Raw genomic sequence first — 9,373 nt, 5'->3', positions numbered from 1 at the left:
AGAGAGAGAGAGAGAGAGAGAGCAAACGTGCATTATTTTAGCAGCCGGCGTACGTTAGGCAAACTTGGCGATCAGAGACCGATCATGGATAGACGCATTGTTTCAGCCGCATGCGTGTACGCATCAGTATTTTTTTTGTCGGCCTGACTATCTGCACTGTACAGCAAGTCAAACTGGTCATCATGCATGCGGATACAAACGAGACAGTGTAGTAAAATGCTCAAAACCTTGTAATAGTACTGTACGTATACGGTATTTTATTCGGATCATTATTAGGGCTACGGATTTCGATAGACATGACTACATACACACCATTGCAAAAAAAAAAAAACATGAGTGCATGCATACATGAGGGCGGGCGCGTGGCCTACGGCTGGCCACTTGCTAGACGCCCTACCCTACACCACGCCGAGTGACGTGGTCCTGGTCCAGGCGTGCGTGCGTGCATGCACCCGAGGTTTCCACGCCCATGGCCGTGGGTCAAGCTCGCCCCGGCGAGGTGAAGTTCGATCTCCTCCTCCTCCTCCTTCATGTGGCATGGACAAATCTTCTCCGCCCGGCCGACATTTGGTGTGCCGAAGCTCTCAGGCCACGTCCAGATTCGGCTCTCCTCGCCTCGAGTCGACGTGTTGTTCCAACGTTTTTCCACGTCGTTCGTTCCACTCTTTCCTGGTCGATCCGGCACGCGCGCGCGCACGTGCGCGTGCTCGTGTTAATCTGGCACGCGCCGCCTGGAATGTTCTGCGAGAGACTATGAATGGACTTCCGAATGATCGACGCCAAGCTCCGGTAAATAATGAGTAGCTCAACGCACTCGCTGTCTTTTTTTCCTTCCTTTTTTGCGAATAACAGTCACACCGTCGCCGCCTGGAATGTTCTGGTAAATAATTTGGCACGCGCCGCCTGGAACTGGAATGTTCTGCCAGAGACTATGAAGGGACTACCGATCCACGTCAAGCTCTTAGCTCCGGTAAATACTTCCAGTGTAGTACTGTAAAAAACGGTTTTATATTATGGGATGGAGGAAGTAATTATTAGCAGCTCAATGCAGTTGCTGTCTTCTTTTTTTTTTTTTGCGAATAACACACTGACACAGTCGCTGTCTTGCTGAAATAATATGGAAATACTACTACTGGTAGCTGGGCTTTGTGGTTTAACCGATCGTCCGTACTGCCACTAATAACTTCTTAACTGCTTGTACTGCAGCGGTGGTCGGTGGTGGGCTGGTCCTCTCCGGTCAACACACACTGTTGCATACCATAAATTTTTATTAGGAGTTGCCAAAGGCGCGTGCATGCATTCCTGATTCCAGATCCGATCCCATCGACCCGACAATGAGGTTGACCTAACAGGCTAACAGCGGACATCCATGTCACTCGGGGACTCATGTCAGATCGCATCACAGTAAACAAAGCATATTACGGTACTCCCATTTGTCTGCAAATGTAGATTATTTTTAGCGTTCTCTTCGTGCCCAACGCAGAATGTTGACTGCTACTTTCGAAGATAGCGTCTCCATCTTTTTATATTTTCCATGTTCTCATATAATGGTTTGAATTGCGACCGTTCATCTGAACTACACCAACCATTGGATCTGCGTCACGCAATATGTTTTTTTTATCTTCATCTTTGCAAGGCAATGCTAATTTGGAAATTTCAAGAGCAACTCTAGCAGAGTTGCTATATCTACTTGATCAAAATATCCGAAGATCACATTTTTTTTACAACTATTATGGCAATTTTGGTAACAAAAAACACTCTATCAGAGCCATCGAATGCATTCAGATATCAATAATTAATGAAGTATCCTCCATATTTGACCTTTCAGTCATCATATATGGCGTCTCAGGGCTGCCTTTGGAGTGCGCTCCATAAGACAGTAATGTGTAAACTACATGTGGCGTGACCGTTTAAAAAAAACATGTGGCATGAAGAAAACTTTGAAGAGGTTGAGAGAAACTGGATGTCCCATTGACAAGTGGATCCCATGATTATGAAGAAAGACAAATATGAAGACTTTGAGTTTGCCAGGTTTCTCTGCAGCCTTCATAATTTTTTGAAGTGCATTCCAAACGGTTATAGAGGCTGTCTTTTTGGCGACTCTACTAGAGTTGCTCTGCAGCATGAGTATCTTTTTGGCGACTCTACTAGAGTTGCTCTGCAGCATGAGTATGTGTAGTGCCGATGAGGGTGCCAAGGATAGACATCTCGTACCGTGTCTAAACTAGTAAAAAATCTTCAATGTGTATTACCTCTCTCAAAACCAAACTTGGCCACCCTCTTATAATGGCTAATCTACCAGTGCCTTGCTAGATTAGCCTAGAACCTGAATATGAGCACATTGCTCTTGCTCTTATGCTATCATGTTTTTTTCAATGGAATACAAGGGTATTTCTATTATTTGGAGTTTGTTACATGGTCTCCGGTCTTTTTTCCTGCAGGGACAAAGGTCCTCAATCCAAGTGAGGCGGAAACTCTTTTGAATATCTTGATACATTCCAAGTAACCATTCAACTGCATTTATCATTATTCCATAGCAACACATAGGCTCCTAGTAGCAGCAAGAGAAACTGAGATCAAAATGTAGAAGAAAATTGGGGAAAAAAGAAAACAGGAAAGCTTTTGCAAGACACAACCAGCATCATTATTTTCATCCCACACCAAACCGGCAAGCGGATTCCTATCTTATGAAATTTCCATGGCTCAACTCTATGATCCATTTTTTTTCTTAGGATTACTATCCTTTGCACACACATCCATCCCCCCTCCAAAATTTATTTGTCGTCGAGGATCCTTCTTTTAGTTATGGGTGTGGTGCTGTGTGAGTTGAGGCCATCATCTAATGGCGCTCCTTGCACATCCCTCTGGGTGCGTCGTTGGACATGTAGATATGCGAACCTGGATTAACCATAGGCTTGTAATTTATTTTCTTCAGGGCAAATGAGGAGGCTAGGACATTCAGGTCACAAACCCACTCGATTCACTACGTGGTTTAACTATCAATCTATCAAATGGCTCCGCTTGCAGCGATCACGTCATCTATTTCTGATCAGGCGTAATAAAATACTAGAAGGATTGGGTGTGCTTCACTGTGCCGTCGGGGTTGTTGGGATTTCACGAAGATAAAATTGGTTTGGCGCGTGGGGAAGATGATGAGGTGTATTTCTTTTTGTAATGTGGTGCTTTAGAGGGCTTTCTTGGCGATGTGATTACGCGTTATCTTCTACTCATCAAATACTTATGTGGAAAGTTTTTTTGCGTTGGTGGCCGCATGTACTACATTGGTGCTACAGTGTCGCTTGTTTTTTTTTCGGAGAGCTATAGCGTCACATGTTGACACTTATTTTTAAAATGGTGAGAGGGTGCATATGTCTGATGTGTTTTTACATCCTAGTTTTTGCCGATTAATTTAAGAAATCATTGACCCAGTCAAAATAGTGAATCAATTTCAAAATCGAATACCTCATCTGAATGAGAGAGCTCGTTGAGAAATAGTTGACCCGGTCAAAATCGTGAACCAAATTCAAAGTTGAACATCGCACTTGAATGGGATGGTTAAAAAATTAGGAAGTATAGTGAATTAGATGATTCAGGGAAAAATAGGTGTATGAGGACTGGTGTTTTTAAGTGGTGAGAGGGTGCACGGCGCTGATATGTTTTAGTAGGTCGGTTATTGTCGATTAATTTGAGAAATTGTTGCCCTAGTCAAAATCATGAATTAAATAAAGAACTATTACCCTAACTAAATGAGATAGATCCTTGAGAAATCGTTGACCCGGTCAAAATCATGAACCGAATTCAAAATTAAACATCTCATTTGAATGGGATGGCTAAAAATTAGGGAGTATAGTGAATTAGATGATTGAGAGAAATAGGTGTATGGGAACTGATATTTTTAAGTGTTGAGAGGGTGCACAGTATTGATGTGTTTTTATAGCCTGGTTGTTGTCGATTAATTTGAGAAATCGTCGACCTATAGTCAAAATCGTGAATCAAATAGAAAATTATTACCCTACCTGAATTAGAGAGATCCTTGAGAATTCTTTGGCCCAGTCAAAATCATGAACCAAATTCAAATGTAACATCCCAATTGAATGGGAGGGCTCTAAAATTAGGGAGCTATTATAGATGACTAGTAAGTCCTTAGTAAAAACATTGTTTTGGTATTTCACAACTGTCTAACAAACAATTATTTAAGTCACCGGCTCATAGCTAGGTCCATCTGATCTAAACATGAGATTATCCATGATGTTGTGATATTTACCATGAGGAATTTATATTATTCCATTTATATAAGCGGGCAAAATTTTGAAAATTGACTACATGCTCCGAAAGTGTTGTTCTGATCCTAAGCTGATGTGAGCTCGGCTGAACAGTAAAATAAAAAACATTGATTTTTTTTCAAAACATTTTGATTTTTTTCATGTCGCACGCTGACAAATGTTTTCATTGCTTGCAAAGTTTCATGATGAAATGATATTCGTGTAAGACATGAAAAAAAAAAGATGCTCCAAAATGCTTTTGAAAAAAAAACATTTTGGAGCATCGATTCTTTTTTTTGCCACGTTTTTCACGAATGTTATCTGGCGATGAAGCTTTGCGAGCAATGGGAACATTTGTTAATGTCTGGCCTTTTTTTTTACACTTCACGAGCTCACACGAGCTCGGGATCAGAACAGCAGTGTCCCTACATGCTCTATATACTTTATCATGTCTATTTAGGAACAGAGAGGTAGTATTAGTTCACTGTTAAACATGTATACGTCGTTTTTCTGGTGGGCCCTGAGAGGCACCTAAACATGTCGACAGCACGTATCTAGTCTTGGAGACAGGCGTGCAAAGTTGGACATGCATGGGGCATTGAGAAGTCAAGTTTGTTTGCTCGAGGAGGTCTGCATGGGAAGCGAAGCGAAGCAGCCGCATTCTGCCAAACGGTTTCAGTTTCTTTCCTGGTTTGTGACGATCAATCGATCTGCACGGAGGGCTCTAAAATAAGCCCGCCTTCGGGAAGCATGCTAAAGGACTACAGACCGTGGAGAAAAACGCAAAGATCTGTCCTGAAAAGACGATGCGGAGTTGGGACGCCTCCAGCAGACATTTGTCCCCAGCCAGGCAATGATGAAAAGGGAAAACGTGATCGAAAACCACTGGTTATCTTATTAATAGTATGGACCTAACTTGCCTTTCCCTGTTTTACATAACGAAATTAGGTTTCACACTGTACGGAGTGGTTTCCACTATTTTGGACAAACTTGGAGACTGAAGTCCTAATCCGATAAAATATTTGGCCCTGAAAATGAACAGGAGGACTTGCTAGTGTTTATTATGATCGGCCTGTCGTGTGCACTTGGGAGTTGAAACTTTTGAAGCCAGGTTCAGACTTGCAGCTCGGTGGAATTTTAGCACCGACAAATAAATTTGAAAAATCAAAGCTTCATTTACATTCCTTTTTTGACAATGCTACTGCACGGTCTTATCCTCCAAGCAAGCAAGCGTGCGCTGCCTCTGACAAAGGCATGCACCACGTTTCGTCGCACAGTGTGGTGTGGTCTGCCACACACGCCACCGGTCAAAGGTCAAAAGGCCTTCTATTTGAGCGGCCTCTTCATGAAAATTTGATCAGAGACTCTGTAGATTATTTTTTGAGCAAAAGAGACTATGTAGATGCTATTCACATTAGAGCATGGACACATGGTTTTCTAGAGCCTACCCAATCACCAAACTGGAAAACTGGCCCAACCTAAAGAACCAGAGTAAATAGCATAAAATTATCCGAAAAAAAAGAACATAAACTATCAGCTTCATGGTCAGGGTTCCAAAATTCTATCTTTCTTTTATAAAACACTAGCACCTCAGAGGTGGGATCCAAGTATCCAACCACTACACTAACCCTTAGAGCATCAACAACCGTACCTCTCAAACCCGCCTCACACGTCTGGGTGGGCCGCCCTGTCACTGTCCGGTCACGCTTTTTTGATCCAGACGGGCGCCTTAAACGGGCCTCAAACGCCCGGGCTGACCGGCACCCCCCATACCAGGGCCAAATATGAGGCGGATATGGAGGCGCCCAGGCACGCCCGCCACATCGGTCTGACGACGGGGTCCCACGCGGAAATGCCCGGAAACCCGGCGGTCCGACGGACGCTCCATCGCCGCCGTGTGAACGCTGCATGGCGCTGCCCTGGCTCGCCGCCCAAGACCAACTCCGGCTATTTAAGCCGGCCGGCGTCCAGCAACCCAAACCCATCCCCCTCTCCCTCTTCGCGCCGCCAGTTCGAGCCCATCCACCTCCTCCCTCTCCCGCTCCGGCGTTCTGCCCACGATCCGATGCTCCGCCCACGCTCTGGCACTCCGCCATGGTCCGAAACAAGATCACCTACTATGCCATGCTGACACGGGAGCGTTGCTATGAGATCCAACAGGAGATTCGGGCAAGGCAAGCCGTGCACGCCGCTCACATTGCTGTCGGGCTGCCTCCGGGCTCACCGGAGCCGGAGAAGGAGGAGGAGGAGCCGAGGGAAGAGGAGGAGGAGGAGATGGCTTTGATGGAGGTGAAGGAGGTGGAGGAGCCGGACCAGCAGGTGCCGGCCTTCAACATGGAGCAGGCGGAGGCGGAGGTCGCCAGCGCCCAGTCCAACGGGATGGCCGAGCAGCAGGCCTTCCTGGAGTCCATCCAGGATGAGGCCTATGTGGAGGCCAACTGGGCATTCCGCCGGCGGGAGCAGGCGAAGTCCGACGCGCTCTTCGCCGAACTCAACGCGGAGATAGAAGCGGAGGAGGCGAGAGTGGAGCAGCCAAAGCTGCAGCTGCCGCCCATGCTGCCGGAGCCGGGCACAGAGATCGTCGTGATCTCCGACAAGGAGTATTCATACGTAGTATGTAGGTTCTACTTCTTTTGCATGTCTTTGTATGGATATAAGAACCGAGTATGAGATGTCCGGCTGCAACAAGTGAAATTTGAGGCGTACCCAATCACTGCTCGCGGACGCGCCCGGGCGCGTCCGCGGGCGTTTGAGGGGTCATATTTGTCATATGCGTCTGTAGATGCTCTTACACAGCTTCATAATCGTTGGATCTCACCAATCCGCGCTCCCGTGCGGCTCCAAGGGGCCGCCCCAGGGCGCCCAGCCAGTCGTCGGGGAGACTACCTTTGGCTTGCTCTTCCCTCGCCGCCGCCATAGGGGGCCGCCGGGAAAAGCACATGCGGCGCTAACGACGGTGAGGCCTTCTCTTCCGAGCTAAGGCACGTGACTACATGGTGGCTAAGTCGGTGCAGTGCTTGTTTTCGAGCAGCGCTCCGAGCGTGCATGGCTGCATAGCAGTGTAGCAGCATGCGTCGGTGGTTAGTCCTCCCGGACCAGATGGCAGCGGCTTCGGATCCTGACGGTGTGACATCACGCATGCTCTGCGGAGTCTCCCTGGCGATGGATTCTAGTTCGTCGCAAGGCTGTACTCAACAACACCGGCTAAGTGGTGTGGATCGTGGGCGGCAACGACTTCATATCCTGGTGGCATGACATCGGGCATGCTCGGAAGGTGCTTGTTGATCTGACAGCTATACCCTCCTGATCTAGCGATGGTGATCTGCCTTCCGGGATCTAGTTCGGCCATGTTCGTCCTTGGGCCGATGGGCCTAGGAAGAGTTCTCTCTAGTGAGGTGCTCCGGTTTTCATGTCCACGGCGGTGGCGGCGAGTTATGGTGTTCACCAAAAAGTCTTCGTGAAGATTTCTTCCTCTAGATCCGGTGGTTGACTTCGGCAGTGAGATAGAAACCATGGACGATGACTTGACGCAGAGGAATGGTTGTGCAGTGATAAACCACAAGTATAGGGGATCAATTGTAGCCTTTCTAGATAAGTAAGAGTGTCGATCCCAACGAGGAGCTAAAGGTAGAACAAATATTTCCTCAAATTCTATCGACCACTAATACAACTCTACGCACACTTTGTGTTCGCTTTACCTAAAACAAGTATGAAACTAGAAATACTTTGTAGCTGAAAAAAGATAGGTTTGCAAGATAATAAAGAACACGTAAATAAAAGATAGGGGTTGTTTAGATAAAGAAACAATTAATTTAGTTTTACTAGAGAGCTTTTTATCACAAGGAAGTTATTTGTCCCTAGGCAATCAGTAACTAGACCTGTAATTATTATTGCAATTTTATATGAGGGAGAGGCATAAGCTAACATACTTTCTCTATTTGGATCATATGCACTTATGATTGGAACTCTAGCAAGCATCCGCAACTACCAAAGATCATTAAGGTAAAACTCAACCATAGCATTATAAGGTATCAAGTCCTTTTTACTCCCATACGCAACAACCCACTTACTCGGGTCTGTGCTTCTATCACTCATGCCACCCACCATAAGCGAATCATGAACATATTGCAGCACCCTACAATGGGGATCCCTCACGCTTGCGCGACACGGAAAGCACCATAGGACAACACCAATAATAAAACATACAACACAAACCAATCACGATCATCAATCAATCCATAGGACAAAACAGATCTAGCGTTGCCACATATCATTGGATAATAATATATAGCGTTGAGCACCATGTTTTAGTAGACATTACAATGGGGATAAGAGGTGTTACACCGCTGCATAGAAGGGGAGAGAGTTTGTGATGACGGCGATGAAGTTGGTGGTGTAGATCGCCGTCACGATGATGCCCCGGGCGGCATTCCGGCGCCACAGGGAGAGAGGGCGAGAGAGAGCCCCCTCCTTCTCTTGACCTCCCCCGTACATGGGAGGAGGGTTTCCCCTCTGGTCCATGGCCACCATGGCAGCGGACGGGCGGGAGCCCCTCCGAGATTGGATCTATCTCTCTGTTTCTCTTTTGTTCCACGACCCCTGTTTCTGACCTTTCACCGTAGCTTAAATTCCCACACATCCATAACTCTGATTGGGCTGAAATTTTAACACAATTTTTATCCAGATATAAGCTTCTTTGCGGCTGAAGGACACCTCGAACCGACCTACGGGGTGTCCACAAGTCTACCAGGCGTGCCCTGGGTAGGGGGGCGCGCCCCTAGGGCTTGTGGGCCCCTCAGGCATCATCCCACATTGACTCCTGCTACCTCTTGAGCTTGCGTTGGTTTTTCCCTTGAAGAGGAAAGGGTGATGCAGCAAAGTAGCATAAGTATTTCCCTCAGTTTTGAGAACCAAGGTATCAATCCAGTAGGAGACGACGCACAAGTCACCGAATACCTGCACAAACAATCAAGAACCTTGCAACCAACACGATAAAGGGGTTGTCAATCCCTTCACGGTCACTCGCAAAAATGAGATCTAATAGAGATAATAAAGTAAATATTTTTGGTATTTTTGTTGTATAGATTGGAAAGTAAAGATTGCAAAATAGT

The sequence above is a fragment of the Triticum aestivum genome, chromosome 1B (assembly GCF_018294505.1).
Source record: "Triticum aestivum cultivar Chinese Spring chromosome 1B, IWGSC CS RefSeq v2.1, whole genome shotgun sequence".
Classification (NCBI taxonomy): Eukaryota; Viridiplantae; Streptophyta; class Magnoliopsida; order Poales; family Poaceae; genus Triticum; species Triticum aestivum.
This window is presented reverse-complemented; position numbering follows the sequence as displayed.